Genomic DNA, 17,373 nt, shown 5'->3' with positions numbered 1-17,373 from the left:
GCTTCATCTATCCCCACGCCAAGATCCCGTGATAACAGCGAACTATTGAGCTCAGATTCCTGTACTATAATTTTATTCCAAGAAGTATTCTGACTAGGAGCTGATTTAGGTACTGTTTGAGACGACCGGCTCCCACTTGGTTGCATACTAATATCTTTCGTGTCCTCTGGTGTGTTCTATTTGGTTTCTTCCTGCATTAAAAGTAAGTGTACAAAATGTTGAATATGGGCATTACTAATTCATCCTGAAGAATCCAGCTACACGATAGTGAGAATTGCGTTGAAATCGACCCAGTACCTTCCGTGATTACAGACAGGCAGAATGATGCGGTTGCCGATTTTGTTTATAATAATTAGTGAGTAACAACTGAACGTAAATGACTGGTTTGTTCTGTTTTTTTGAATTTGCCATAGAGCGCTAAATATAAAACACAATCTTACTTTTACGCCCAAGAGCTCTAGTTGTTTTGGTGGTTCGACGACGAAGAAATTTTCTAAAGGAAAATTTATAAGTGTTTCTTTTTTTCCCTTAGTTTCATTTGCAGTTCTTTGATTTTCGAATGCGCTTCATCTGCAACATTGTCACTACCTTTCAAACTTTGCCGTAGGGTGTTAACTTTCTTCTTGTACATTTTGTTTATTTTTGTCAGCATAAGCTGCATTGTATATTTTATATAGTTTATGGTAAAAAAGTGTCTTGAAAGGAGGATATAAGATGAACATCAACAAAAGCAAAACGAGGATAATGGAATGTAGTCGAGTTAACTCGGGTGATGCTAAGGGAATTAGATTAGGAAATTATACACTTAAAGTAGTAAAGGAGTTTTGCTACTTGGGGAGCAAAATAACTGATGATGGTCGAAGTAGAGTGGATATAAAATGTAGACTGGGAATGGCAAGGAAAGCGTTTCTGAAGAAGAGAAATTTGTTAACATCTAGTATAGATTTAAGTGTCAGGAAGTCGTTTCTGAAAGAATTCGTATGGAGCGTAGCCATGTATGGAAGTGAAACATGGACGATAAACAGTTTGGACAAGAAGAGAATAGAATCTTTCGAAATGTGGTGCTACAGAAGAGTTCTGATGATTAGATCACATAACTAATGACGACGTACTGAATAGGATTGGGGAGAAGAGAAATTTGTGGCACAACCTGACTAGAAGAAGGGATCGGTTGGTAGGACATGTTCTGAGACATCAAGGGATCACCAATTTAGTATTGGAGGGCAGCGTGGAGGGTAAAAATCGTAGAGGGAGACCAAGAGATGAATACACTAAGCAGATTCAGAAGGATGTAGGTTGCAGTAGTTACTGGGAGATGAAGAAGCTTGCACAGGATAGAGTAGCATGGAGATCTGCATCAAACCAGTCTCAGGACTGAAGACCACAACAACAACAACATGGTACAAAATGCCTAAATCACTCTTTTTAGTCATTTTAAATTTGTCAGACACACCGAAAATAACAAAATATTGTAACAAAGAAAAACACGTCCTTCTCTCAGCGAAAATCAAGTTTCGACTGAATGATATAACCAATTCAACATAGAGGGAATGATGACCCCCAAAGGCCGTATTGACCTTTCGGCGTACGTCAATGGCGGACGACGGGCGACACCGTTAGTGCAAAGAGCGTGAAATTCGTACAATAACATCGCGCGGCCGCCACGCACCAAAAAGTGATACATACAGATTTAAACTTTAGAATGTAATAATGGTAGAACTGGTCAAGTTTCAAAAGTTTTGTTTAGGGTTGAAGTTCAGTGTATATTTTAATAAAAAACAAAACTTCAAAACTTGTAACGTGATGGAGCTTATGACTGGTTTCTCTCTCTCTCTCTCTCTCTCTCTCTCTCTCTCCCCCCCCCCCCCCCCCCCCTTGTCGCAGGATGACGAACTACGTGTGTGTAGGAGTAGTAATACTGCTTTCAGATACATCAAAGATTGGTCTGGCCTTATGAAAGGTATTTTTAATCTCAAATCGTCCATCCCTGGTAGCTGAGCGGTCAGCGCGACGGAATGTCATACCCAACGGCCCGGGTTCGATTCCCGGCTGGGTCGGAGATTTTCTTCACTCAGGGACTGGGTGTTATGTTGTCCTTATCATCATCTATTCATCCCCGTCGACACACAAGTCGCCGAAGTGGTTTCAACTCGAAAGACTTGCAGCATCTCAAAGTAAAACGAAATCAGATAAGTCTTGCTGATGGCATTGTAATTCTGTCGGGGACGGCGAAGGACTTAGAAAAGCGCTTGAACGTAATGCGTTTGCCCTTGAAAATAAGTTGTAAGATGAGTATCAACAAAATCAAGACAAAGGCAGTGGGATGTAGTCGAAGGAAGAGGAGGAGGAGGAGGAGATTAACGTCCAATTGACATCGACGTCATCAGCGACGTAGCGCAAGCTCTGATTAGAGAAGGACGGGAAAGGAAATCGGCCGTGCACCTTCCAAAGGGACCATCCCAGCATTTGCCTGAAACCAGTTAGGGAAATCACAGAAAATCTAAATGTGGATGGCATTACGTGGGCCTGAACCGTCGTCGACGCGAATGCGAGACCAGTCTGCTAACCACGGCGTTACCTCGCTCAGTGCATGCAATCGAATTACATCAGGCGATGCTAAGGGAATTAGATTAGGGTATGACACAAAAAAACAGCAGATGAGTTTCCTCATTTAGACAGGAAAGTAACTGATGTCCGAAGCAGAGTGGATATAAAAAACAGCCTGGCTATTGCAAACATTTCTGAAAAAAGAGAATTTTGTTGGCATCGAATATAAATGTAAGCGTTGGGAAGTCTCAATGTATTTTTGTGGTGAGTAGTCTTATATGGAAGAGAAACTTGAAAATAAGGAGTTTCGGCAAAAAGAGAATAGAAACTTCTGTAATGTGGTGCTGCAGAAGAATGGTGAGGATTAGTGTGGTAGATCGCGAAAGAAATGAAGAAGAAAATTGTGGCACAGCTTGCATGAAAGAAGAGATCGGATGGTAGGACAAATCCAGAGGCATGAAGGACGTGTCTGCTTGATAATGGAAGGAAGCGTGACGGAATACAAATTGTAGAGAAACATCAAGGATGAATACAGTAAGTAGATTCATATGGCTGTAGGCTGTAGTAGTTATTCGCAGATAAACAGGCTGTCACAGGATACATCGGCGTGGAATAACTGCATCAAATCATTCTTCTGAAGGAAGAGCACCAAAACAACAGCAAAAGGCAGTCTGCATTTTACGTCATCTGCACTGGGGCCATCATCAGTTATTTTGCTGTTAATAAACTAAAACTTATCTGCTACCTTTATTGCTTCATTTCCTGATCTAGTTCTGTCAATATCGCCTGATTTAATTCAACTAATTCTATCTCCATTGTTTTGTTTTTGGTGATGATCGTCTCATAACCTCTTATCAAGACCACCCCTTTCATGCATCACTTCTTCCAAGTCCTTTGTTTTTCTTAAAGGAATTATAACGCCTTCGGAAAACCTCAAAGTTTTTATTTTATGTCTTGAACTTTAATTCCCTTTTTAAATATGTCTTTGGTTTACTTTACCCCTTGCTCAATGTGCAGACTGAATAACATCGCGGATGGACTACAAACCTGCCTGACTCCCTTCTCAACCACTGCCTCCCTTTCATTCCTCTCGACGTTTATAGTTACTGTCTGGTTTCTCTAAAAGTTGTAAATAATCGCTCGTTCCGTTCAAATTATCCCTGCTGCCTTCAAAATTCCAAAGAGTGTAATCTAATTAACAATGTTAAGAGTTTCTCTAAATCTACAAATGATGTAAAAGTAGGTTTGCCCTTCTTTAGCCTACAGTATAAGTCGTAGAAGACAGGGTAATTTAACGAGGCAGCCGAAGTGCACTTTTGTGCTGGAGTGTTCGTCAAACCGGGGACGTACACTTTTTCGACCTGTGAACACGGCTATTATCAGCTTGGTAGACTGGGGCGTCTACAGCTTACTCATAATGAAGGTGTAGAAGAAAGGGCAACACATCATCACGGAGAGTAATCAAATAAATACACTGATCCATATTCACGTCAACCTGAACTGACCAGCTCACGGTACGAAAAACACCCCAAAAACAGCGAAGAACCTCCGGCCCAAACTACATCTTCCACACACCGCGTCTTAAACGTTGTATTGAGCCGACGGAGTGCTCAACGACATGCAACATCGGAAAAGTGGCAAAACTCGTGACTCGACGGACCACACTACACTCCTCAGGTCAACAACTTTCCACTTTGTGTGTTGTTGGCCTTTTTAATATGTGCTGTTTTATGTGACAATGTGAGCAATGGCCTTCTGAAAGACATCCTAGTCCAAATGTCCACTGTATACAATTATCTTTCCAAAGTTCACTGCTAAACTAGTTGCAAAGAATGTACATTCACTGACATCAGAAAGTCCCGCCGAATTGTAAACCGATTATCACAGACAAGGCACAACACTAGTCTCGAGTTTACGACCTATTGCATTTCCGCCCTGTTACATGGCTGCGAGTGGTACACCATTCCTTGTAAACGGCTTGGACGGCCTGTGTTGATAAATCAACAAACAGGGCAGCATCGTCCATAGTGTGGTGATGGACAACTTCACGATGAGGAAACTCCCCTCTCGTATTTTAACCTCCATACAAAGTCTTCAGTTCAATCGCGATTCAGTAGAAAGTAGTATAGGTGACGTGCAGTATACCGGTCAAGCATTCCCACCGTAAGCAGCGCTAGTTATGATAATCCTTTGTTGGATTACCCTTGTGAATTGGCGAGTGCGGTTTCCTTCTATCTGTTCTCTGTCAAGATCTCATAGATGATGCCCCAAATGCAGACCTGTTGGCGCATCAGATTCTTCAAAAGACGGAACAAGGTAATCTGTGATTCTAATATGTAGTAGGTTCTGGGATGCCATCACGATACCAACACTGTAAAATATAAACTGTTTAATATTATAAAACAATTCATTTCAAAAACTTAAGAAGTTTGGAGTGGATGGTAAAGCCGAATATTAAATATGAACAGTATCTGAATACATTCTGTCACGGTCGCACTCATATAATCTGGCTTAGAGTACGTCCTATTGCTGACAAACGAGCTTCTCGATCAGCCAGAATCTGTTGGTTATATCGTACATTTTGTAGCCCTTTGTATAGGTTTGGTAGAATGTCGTTCATACTCGGGAAGAATGCTGAGGATAGCTCTCAAGAAAAGAAAGAAGAATAGTGTAGTCAAGTATTTTTCTTTCAATAAGATGAGTCAAAAATCGGTATTATGCAGGTTTTTAACAAGGTCAGAAATGGAACTTATAAATGGCTTCTTACACGTCACCATTCGTCTTCCAAAATATTAAAAACACTTAATGCCCCCAGTCCCCCCTCCCCTTACAAACTATATTCAGTTGTTTATTGAATCTATGGGTTCACTACACAGCGTCATTTCTGTAGTGAAGCTCTGATGGGCAGTGGGCTCCTAGTAACAGTTATGCCAAAGGATGACTTTAATCATTAATATTTAATAAAGTAAAATTGGCGCTCCACCCCAGAACACTAATCGTTCCCCTACATCTATACTACAGAGCAGGGGTGCTCAATCTTTTTAGGCCTCAGAGCTACTTCGTGCAATCTAGTCCATTTAGAGATTTACTGACTTAAAAATTCATGAAGCTTTAAGTACAAAACAATATCGTAGCAAAAATTAACCATTTTATTTACAAAAAATACTCTGACAACCCAAAACATTATGACCACTGGCCACCGCGACGTTGGATACCACCTGGTGGCGTTGTGCAAACGTGACGCGGTAACAAAAGTATGTAAGTGGAGCTTGCACGGACGGGGTATCGCCCTAGCGTAGGCTGCGGATGGCGAAATCCATTGAGACAAGCGACTTTGACAAAGGGCAGATTCTTATTGTGCAGAGCCTGTGAACGAGTATCTCGAAAACGGCGAAGCTGGTCGAATGTTCACGTGCTACTGTCGTGAGCCTCCACGGAAAGCGGTACAAGGACAGTGAAACCACCACTAGGCGCTAGGTGTTCAGACGTCCACGACTATTCACACAACATGAGGTTCAGAAGCTTGTCTGCTCTTTAAAGTAGGATAGATGGTGATCTGCGGCATGCGTGAAGGAGCACAATGCTGGTGCACGCACAAATGTTTCGGATCACACTGTTCTTCGTACGTTGTTGGAAATGGAGCTCCGCAGCACGCCATCCATATGTGTTCACATGTTGAGCCAACGACACTGTCAATTACAATCGCAGTGGGCACGGGACAATCGATTGTCGATCAGCGGAAACGTGTCAGCTCTTCAGGTGAATCATATTTTTGCTACACTAGGTCGCTGGTCGTCTTCATAATCTCCGTTGTCGAGGTGACCGGCGGCTCCAAACGTGTAGCGCGCCATGGACGCAGGCTGGTGGGAGCGGTATTATGTCATTCCCCTGCGCTCGCATGGAACCCGTGGTCGTAATCGAAGGCACACTAATAACTGGGAACCACCTGATCATTTCATGCTTGATGTCTTCTCTGACGGCGGCGTCATCTTTCAGCTATATAACTGTCCGTGTCTCGGAGCCAGAACCATTGAACAATGGTTTGAGGAGGATTATAGTGAACTCACATTGATCCTCAGCGACTAAATTCGCCTGATGTATATCCAATGGAACACATTTGGATCGTTATCGGGCGCCATCACCACGTACGCAAATCAGCAGCCCGTTATCTACGGGAGTTACATTACCTGTGTGTAGATGTCTAATGCCACATATGTCCACAAATCTACCAAAACATTATCGGATCCCGGATACGCAGAATCAGTGTGGTCATGATGTTTTGGCTCACCAGTGTACATGAAAGGTAATTTGTCTCCATCAGAAGTTCTAGGCCTACTACTAAATTTACAAGTCGTAACACATGTGAAAAAAAATATACACCATCATAAATGTTGGAAAAAATCAGTGAGCTGTATGGCTTTGCATATCGTTGGCAAGTTCGTTATAATCTGGTGAACAACTTGTTAGTTAGATAAATTGATCCAAAAATAATATGATGGCATTTTTACAGTTTTAGGGTAGTGTTCTACAGTCACAAATTTCCGAAAGTAGCTTTCATTATTTTCTGACTTAAAGCAATGCCATTTTGAAATCGAATTATTGCCTCCGTCGCCCACACTGTCGTTTCGTGGAAGCTTGAAATCAGAGGTCTGTGGCCTGCTATAGGCGTGGCTTGTATAACCCCCCCCCCCTCCCGTCCCCCGTTTCCTCCCACCTCATCCCGCAACAAACCCCAAACATTCTCCCCGCTTACCGCAACCCCATACCCCGCTCACAACGCACCAAGTTACAGTTCACGAGTAACCTCGTCGTGCGGGAGGACAAGACCGTTGCTTGGCACGAACTTAAAGGCGGTGAAATGCTGATCGAGACGAAAGGGGCGGTGATGGTCCTGTCAGATCACTGGAGACAAATGCTGTAAGGAACACTCATTGTCAACGGACTTATATTTTACAAAAGCATTTTATTTAAGCAGATTTCTCACGAAGATTTTGAAAGAACGAATCATACAAACTTTGCGTTGGACTGGTCGATCCCGATCGACGGGTTGATCAACAATGCTGTAGAGTAAGATCTGTTCTCATGACTTGTGTTCCCTTCTCCGCTCTTATGATTCACAATCGCGCCACCTGGTCCGGTTGCTGCCTCTACCTTTGTGGTAAACAGCTTCCTGGTGACTGTGGGGTTATTCTGCAGGACTGCCTAAAGCAGCTAATCGAATTCGGCTGTCTGGCCAGTTGCAGACACCTGAATTCCGTCATTATTCTACGTCGATCCATCTTACTGTGCTGATTCCATACAACCGACTGGAACATTCCCACCACTTCACTGTCGTGACTGGCGTCTGCAGAGGAGGATAACACGTCCGTCTGGCAGCAGTGCTACACTACCTACAGCGCTCCAGACCGAACGGTATGTTCTTTTAAGGAGAGTCCTGGGATAAATGGCGCTAAAATATGTTGTGCATTATAGACGAAATATTTATGTGGGAAGAGAAAGAGCTTATACATGAGTTTCTTTGTACTTGGAGAAACCTGTGAATCTTACAAAGAACGTGAATGTGTTGAAGTATAATTAATAGAAGATTGTGAGCAGAGAATAGCAGTTTGATAAAATTAAGAAACGGTGTACGACAAGGTTCCTACAATCACAAAGAGGTGACTGAACGTTTTCTTACTAACAGGCAAGTTGGCAGATATAGGTAGCCGAAAATTCGGTGTTTGAGATTAACGGATGATATGATACTTCTAGCTGTGAGTAGAAAAGTGCTACAAGAAATGGCAGAAGAAAACGATACTACAAGAAGTGGTTGTGGGATGAAAAGAAAAGCCAACAAAGTGAAAATAATGACAGCAGGAGGAGTTGAAAATGTAAATGTAATGCTGAAATAAGGTGAATCGGAATATGTGCAAAGTATCGCGCTATGAAAATAGAACATAGGAAGAGAATGATATCCTAGGAAATTGTTCAAGTGTGCGGAATCCACACGGGGGGTAGTCAACGTACACAACCAAGAGCAGCAGGGATGGCGACAAGTTTGATCCCTAGGAAAGCGTCATGGGAACACTGAACCGTCTGTACCAGCGGATACTTGAAAGCAGGTGCCAAATATCTTTACAGCCTGCTTACAACTTTTCAGGAGCTGCAGTCTCGGAATATATTACAGTCCCATAGGTATCGTTCCCACAGCGACCGCTATGACAAGATTAAACTACGCACAGAGGCTTTTTATCATTCTTCCCGGGCTTCGTATGCGAATGTGTCGGGAAGCAAAGCTAACACGAGGTGCTATGAAGTACCCTCTGCCACGCACTACGCAGTGACCGCAATGTTTGGATGAAGATGTAGATTATAAGTACGTCGTAAATGGAACAGAAAGCATGTGGAGCTGTGACACCGGTGTTCAGGGGAGAAAAACAGAGGCAAAATTTAGATCAAAAGTTGTACTTTGTGTGGGTGATGCTGTACAGCTTTAATAGAAGTTAAAAACTACATCATGAAATACGCAACTGTGTCAGTATTCTTTCTTAAAGACGATCAATATCGGTCTAAGACCATTATGGGTTCCAAAGAAATATTTCAGCTATGTATATCATATGCAGACTGGAGTTTTGAATGAGAAGGTCTCTGGAGCCATATAGTACCAAGCGTTTTCAGCTATGCATTTACAAAGTGGGCCAGCAATTACAGGCTGTAGACTGCTTCATTGCTAATTATCTGCATGTTCTGTTAACCTCAGAAACGTTTCTTTGTGATTGTTATCGTGTACTGAATTGAATATTCAGTTCAGTACATGATAACGAGCACACACAAGCGTCTCTGAGGTTTGCAGAACGTATGTGTCACACAAATGCAGCTAATATTCGTCATGAAAAAGTCTGCAACTCAAAACTGCTATTCCAGTTGTGTAAATGGATAGCTGAAATGTTTTTTTGGACCAGGTGATGGCCTGATCTTAGATCGATGTCGGTCCTCTTTAATAAAGAATATACATCTGTGTACTTCATAAAGCAATTTTTAACCAAAAGTGGCAGTATCTACTCCAAGGAGAATTTTCTATCCTACTATAGGAATAAAAGTAAAGAAGAAGGTGATGATTAGTCTTGTCTGGAGAGTACGGCGCATAAATTTGTACTGTAAGGAGGGAAGACTGGAAGGAGCTGCAGGCCTTTGAAATTGTAGAGGTGGCAGAGAATGGAAAAATAAAGTCAAAACACAGAGGGAACAAGCCATAGTGTTGAGGAAAGCGTTGGAAGAAAGGCAATAGTTGGAAATAACTGAACGTGTAAAAACTAACAGGATTGGGTACATCTGACGAACCGCAAAGGAATTACAAATGTAGCGCTGGGAGTGCAGTTGACTTCTTATTCTCGATCTGAATTGAGAACATTTCACATACTTAAAAAAAATGAATTTTTCATTAGCTAATTAGTGTGTGTGTGTGTGTGTGTGTGTGTGTGTGTGTGTGTGTGTGTCTTTGTGTGTGCCAGTAACTAAATTTGAACTTACATTAACTTTAAGATACACTGATCAGCCAGAATATTACAACCACATGCCTTTAGGCGGTATGTTCACCTTAGGTATGGATAACAGTGGCGACGCTTGGTGGCAAGGAAGGAATGAGGTGTTAGTAGATTGCTGGAGGGAGTTGGCACCACACCTGCACAGACAGCTCACCCAATTTCCGCCAGTTCCGAGGTGGGGGACAATGAGTTCTGTCTCCGTGTTCAATCACATCCGAGATGCATTCGATCGGGTTCAGATCTGGCGAATCGGATGGGCCAGCAAATCAATTTGAACTTGCCGCTGTGTTCTTCGAACCACTCCATCACACTCCTGGCCTTGTGATTTGGCGTATTATCTTGTTGAAAAATGCTACTGCTCTTGGGAAACATGATTGTCATGAAGGCGTGTAAGTGGTCTGCAACCAGCGTACAACACTCCTTCGTCATCATGGTGCCTTGCTCGATCTCCACTGGACCCATGAATACGCACTTGAATGTTCCACAGAGCATAATAGAGCCGCCGCCAGTTTGTCGCCGTCTGGCGTGCAGGTGTCAAGGAGCTATTCTCCTGGAAGACGACGAATTCGCGCCCTCCCATCGGCATGGAGAAGGAGGTATCGGGATTTATCAGACCATGCAACTCTCTGCCGGCGTCTGCCCATTTGAATCGTAGTTGCCGATGTGGTGGTGTCAACATTGGCACATGCATTGGTCGTCGGCTACGGAGCCCCATCGTTAGAAGTGTTCAGTGCACTGAGTTCTCAGAGACACTTGTACACTACCCAGCATTAAAGTCTGATGTTAGTTCCACTAAAGTAAGCCGCCTGTCTGCCGAGCTGTCTGCCCCCGGTAGCTGAGTGGTCAGGCGCGACGGACTGTCAATCCAAGGGGCCCGGGTTCGATTCCCGGCTATGTCGGAGATTTTCTCCGCTCAGGGACTGGGTGTTGTCATGTTCTAATCATCATCATTTCATCCCCTTCGACGCCCAAGTCGCCGAAGTGGCGTCAAATCGAAAGACTTGCGCCAGGCGAGCGGTCTACCCGACGAGTGGCCCTCGTCACACGCCATTATTATTATTAGTCTGCCCAGCCTAAGCGTCCGACATAAAGATGGCCGACCAACCTCACGACGTCTGGTCGTGGTTTCACCTTGATTTCGCAACGTGTTGAAGACACTCAACCACAGCGCTCCTCGAAAACCCGACAAGTCATGCAGTTTTTGAAAGACTCGTGCTGAGCCTCCGGGCCATCACAATCTGCTCTCGATTAAACTAATATAGATCGCGCGCCTTCTCCGTTCTACACACGGACAGCGCGCTCACTGATACGACATGCACCGTGGTTTTTCTGACCAGCAGTCACTGCTCGCCAGGGGTCGCTGCTATCGCCTGGACGGGTTTATGTCGATAGGACGTCGGTGGTCATAACGGTCTGGCTGACCAGTGTAGATCCAAATATAGCGAGGTATTTGATGAGAAAAAACTTATTTCTTGTAATCAGCTGACAGGCTCTGTCTCATAATGCGATATTATGATTGTAATTAACGGAACCAGAAAAGAGCTATTTAACAAGTTAACACTATCAAGGCGTATACGAATATATAATAATGGTCGGAAAGTCGCCGCAGTGTGGCAACTATTTCATCTGCGCTGATGTCCCAGTCAGTGAGCTCCTTGTGCTACCATTCAGAAAGAGGATAACATTCTGCATAGACTGGGAAACACTTTAATTGGAGGATCAGAAGCGTATTGGCGCATTACATCGAAATGATGACAAATTTAGCTTCAGAAAGGTAATCCTACCAAATGCAGATTAACATAATCTGTTGTCCCATTTCTGTTTCGCTGTTGTTGTTGTGGTCTTCAGTCCTGAGACTGGTTTGATGCAGCTCTCCATGCTACTCTATCCTGTGCAAGCTTCTTCATCTCCCAGTACCTACTGCAACCTACATCCTTCTGAATTTGCTTAGTGTATTCATCTCTTGGTCTCCCTCTACGATTTTTACCCTCTGATCCCTTGATGCCTCAACACATGTCCTACCAACCGATCCCAGTTAGTGAGAGATGTGACAGAAAGCCAACCGGATAGGCAACAGATAAACAGAATCGATTGAAAGTGTGAAGAAATGAGGACGAAAATCAGATAAATCTGACTACAGTAAAAATAACGTATGGTTCTTTGATGTGCTGATGGTGCAGTTATCAGGCAAGAGAAAAATAAAGATGTTAAATCAAAAAAGTGAAAATTTCATTGCGAAGCCTCATCGTGATGGAAAAATAGAAAAATGTAAGAAACAGTGTATTAAACTCCTTACTCACTATGTAATATTACAGGCCTGCCTCTGTAGCCCAGATTGGTACTGAACATACATGTGGTCATGCGATTCACGTAACTTTACTGATTTGAATCCTGTGGCTAGAAAATATATTGATTGTAAATTTTTCGCCGGATAGCAAGGGTAAGGTGGTCAGTAGATTTTGCCCTAATTTACTGTACTAAATTCCAAATTTCTTTGCAGTTTCACGTAGAATCCAATCATAAAACACTACAATGGTGACTTGCCCTTACGATGTAGACATATGCTAGGCGGATTCCTGAAAGTGTTATTCCAGAGGATCACCCTGTTTATTAGTTATATATGTGCCCATTTCCCTTCTCTTGCTTGATTTTCAGTAACATAAACACGTCACTATAGGCCTATTCTATAAAGCTACATATATGTAAAGTCACTTAAGTAAACTGGCGAAACAGCGTTCTGTAGAAGGACTTAAAAATCTACAGAACTTTTTCATACCAGACCCCGTAACCATATCAGCACGAATAAAAAAGACCTAGGGGAAAAACAGGATTTATTAAACAGATGTTGATGTTGCTGAGCAACAGTTATACAATAATTTCGAAATGAACGTACTGCCATTTGACTCTATTATTGTTTATTTAATTACTGTCTAGGTTTATGCCTTTTATGCAATTTTGAAGTGATGGAGTTTACGTCATTAACATATATTGTAGGACACCAAGCTCAAAATTGGCCATAAGTTAAGAAAAATATTTGCTCCCCACGAAACGCCAGATGCAAATCACCTTCTTCTAAAAAGATTCGTAAATAATGGAGGGAGCACGTCATATTTAGTAAAAAGAAAAACCAGTTTTTACGAAATATGACATGCTCTCACCATTATTTACGAATCTTCATAGAAGAAATGTTGTGTGCTGTCCTTAGGTTAGTTAGGTTTAAGTAGTTCTAAGTTCTAGGGGACTGATGACCATAGATGTTAAGTCCCATAGTGCTCAGAGCCATTTGAACCATTTCTTTCATAGAAGAAGAACAGGTTTTTACTAAATATGACGTGCTTCCACCATTATTTACGAATATTTTTACAAGAAGGTGATTTTACATCTGGCATTTCGCGAGGAGCTAATATTTTTCTTTATATATATACGTAAGTTGGAACACAAATAGTGGCAACACTGCTGTGGAGACACTACGCAGTGGAACCTACTATTGTCGCTGATAGCAGACGTTGTTGACATATCTACCTTATCTCTGTGCAAACGGACTCGCCTGTCCCCTGTCACCGGCGTGCGCACAGTCGATTGAAACAGTAACTTGTGAGCGAGCTGTGTAATGTAACGGTGTCACTATGTTTTCGAAACAGGAACAACGGAGTTGGATCAAGACAGAATGTGCCAGAGGTCGTACCGCACGACAGTGTCATCAAGGTCTTCGAGAGGCGTGCGGGGAATCGGCATTGCCGTACAGAACAGTGGTACGTTGGGTAAAAGCGCAGGTCGTCCTACCGTCTCTGAAGAAGAAGTGCATGCTGTTGCCGCGTCAGTGGACAGTGATCGACGCCATACGATTCGTGAGCTCGCCCACGAAACTGGATTAGCACATGCGACTGTGCTTCACATCCTGAAGGAACGCCTGGGTGTGCGAAAAATTGCATCACGATGGGCTGCGCATGACTTAACGAAAATGCAAAAATGGATGCGTTACGACGCTGCTCAGACGCACTTGGAGCGCTGTGAGCACGAAGGAGAGGCTTTCTTACTCCGTATCGTAACACTGGATGAGACAAGGACCACATCGTACGAACCAAAACTGAAATGCCAATCCCACGAATGGCGTCATTATGGATCGCCGCGAAAGTCGAAGGTGCGTCCGAGCCCAGTATGGTGAAAGTTATGATGATTCTCGTGTACGACTGTGATGGTGTTATCCTAACGCATGACATTCCTCCACAGACCGTCAATGCACAGTATTACGGTTCATTTTTGGAATGTCACCGGCGACCAGCTTTGCGAAAGAAGCGGCGACAGTTTCTGCGCAACCCACCCATCAATTCGCACGACAATGCGCTGGTGCATACAGCGCAAGCAGTGGCTGCTGTTTTCGGTCGATGGGACTGGGGAGTACTGTACCATCCACCATACTCCCCGGTCTTAAGACCTTGTGAGTTTGATTTGATTCTGAGGATGAAGGAACTACTTCGTGGCATTCGCTTAAGAGCTGTTCCAGAGATTCGACAGGCAGTAGACCGCTCCATTCGCACCATCAACAGAACAGGCTCTGGTAACGGTATACTATGCCTTCCACATCGCTGACAACGGATTCTACACAACGCTGATGACTACTTTGAAGGAGAGTAACAGGCGCAGACATGTAACTCTTTTGTATCGGTTGTGAATAAATAGTTGCCACTATCTAAGTTCCAACCCTCTTATATACCACATCTAGTAACAACAGGGTTATGTTGGTATATTTCGTGGGGAGCTACTATTTTTCTTAATTTATTGCTAATTTTGAGCTTGATGTCCTACAATATGTATTAATATCATAAAATCAATCACTTGAAAATGGCGTAAAAGGACGAAACCTGGGTTGTACTTAAATGAATAGTAATACACTCAAATGGCGGTGTGTCATTAGAAAAAAAACGTGATTTATTAGAAGAGGAAGTCGTTCAATTTGGCTACATGCAAATGAGAAGAAAACGAGATAAATGACAACTTCAAGAGTAAAGAGGAGAAACATAGCTAATCAGCTATTTGATAAAGAATTTCGGCTTTTAAATACTGTTGAATATCTAACTCAATTAGTAATCAAAACAAAATGGCAAAAATAAATAAATAAATAATGCAAAAATGCAACAGGTACGGTATGAAAACATTATTCTTCAAAATAGTGAAATAATTAACAGAATGACGGAATTTAGTCTCTACAAATCAGTAATTGGACCTATTTGGCTTGTGTTTGAGCTCTAACAAAAACCAATGAACACAGTTTCTGAGGTTCTGAAAACAAATTATTTCGGAAAATATATGCTCGAATCAATGGATACAGTGAACGGTGCCTACATGCAAATAAAGATGCAAATAATTTCACACGTAGAGAATAACGGAGTCACCAGTAAAGAATAGCGGATGATAACCTTTTTTTGAGAAGACACTACAGGGTAGGGTATTTTCTAAGAGTGGAAGTGGTAGACAATGAAAGAGGATCGGTTTTATGATGTTGCACTAATCTGGAAGTAACCAGCCAATATGACTGGAATGAAAAGCAACAACAATGAAGTAAAGATACGAACGATGAATAAAACCAAAGCCTAAATATGTCTGCTAATGTAAGCTACAATAAGGTAAGGAACACTTATAGCAGGTAACTCGTCACATGAAAAGTTTTACAAAACATTCAGACAGTTAACAAAATGAAGTAAACCATAATTTAATGAGATACTGTCGAATTAATTAAATTAATAAAGGTTTTAGAGACTAAATAGTTGTTCACAGTATTGTGATCTATGTCAGGGGTAATATATTTCTTTTGTGAATTATGTCAGGCGTAATAAATTGATGCACCTCTAAGATACTCGGTTGGATTAAAATGAAGGAACCCCTGAAAGACTACTCGAATCTAATGTTGTTTAACTAAATTGTGGTACATTCATTATCACAACTAATTATCATAGAGATAATTTTTTTTAAATCTCTTATCATACCACCAAATGAATGTCAGCTTTACGTTTGACCAAAGAGGGAGATTCTGTTATTGAATTTGAGAAGAATTTTAAAATAACGAAGATTTAGTTATAGAGGCTCCCAGATATTCCAGTTGTTGTGTAAGGTAACCAAAACATATTCTATGTTTACATTTATATTCCAACTGACTAATATTTGATGGTTTTATGGAAAAATTATCAATCTGCATACTATGAAAAAGTTACGTGAAGTAAAGAATACTATTGGGGAAAAATTAAACTATATTCGGACCGAGAACAAAACTAATCTGCCCATACAGCCGAAAATAAAATCTGCAGCTAATGTATACACATCTGGTATTGTACATTTTAAGACATAAGCAGCTATATCTATGTGCACCCTTCATATGGGCACCATGCACAGGAATTTTTCAGGACGACAATGTACAGTGCCACTGGATGGAAATTATTGTGATTATTTGAAGAGAATTCTGAGCAGCCTCACTGAAAGATTTCTTACGACATTTTGGTTGTTAAGTTGTTCATTTCTTTCTAAGTAATTTCGCTTTCAGTTTCATGAACTTCACACACATTTCCTTTTTGTCGACCTACACAGTTGTTTCTTTTTGCGTGAAGTCAGTATTTGTGTTACGTTTAATCGACGAAGTCAGTTTCTGCCGAAATCTGTTGCTATACAAACGCCCCTATGCTTATAATTAACCCTCAGAAAGATGAATACTGTACATGAAAGTGATTGACACTTCGAAAAAGACAAATAACAGTGAAAAATGTTTGTTATAACTTACGTGCAGGTGTGCTTCTGATGAATCCCTCGAAGACAGCCGAATTCAATACTGGGAGACAATTAATCACGGCAACTTATGGAAAAACTGCTGTATTATTCTGCTCTGTCCTATGGAGCCGTTCTTCTGAATTCTTGTTACAAGAGCTACAGTTTGGGTCGGACGTTACAAGCAATAGATCCAGCTGCTCTTAAGGTAGAAGATAGGTGAAATAACAGTTTTTACTCTGTTCGTGGGTGACACAGGCACAAGAGATTACAGTTACGAAAGGCTGAACACTTAACATAGATGCGACAGGAACAACCAACTTCACTATCGATGAAAGAATAGAATTTAATGTAGGTGTTTTCACATAGCATGTTTTATGCTTACGGTAATAGTGTAGCAGGCTGAAAAGATTACAGATCAGGTGTACCTTCGAAAAGGCAATTTGTCTGCTGCAACAGCAGGATAAAATAGTTCGTTTCTTTCTCAACTCATCAGAGTTTCGAAATCTTTTCTCTCTGTTCGTTAGCTCATCCACCACAAACTCGCCGT

Source organism: Schistocerca americana, chromosome 2, assembly GCF_021461395.2.
Source record: "Schistocerca americana isolate TAMUIC-IGC-003095 chromosome 2, iqSchAmer2.1, whole genome shotgun sequence".
NCBI classification, from domain to species: domain Eukaryota; kingdom Metazoa; phylum Arthropoda; class Insecta; order Orthoptera; family Acrididae; genus Schistocerca; species Schistocerca americana.
This window is presented reverse-complemented; position numbering follows the sequence as displayed.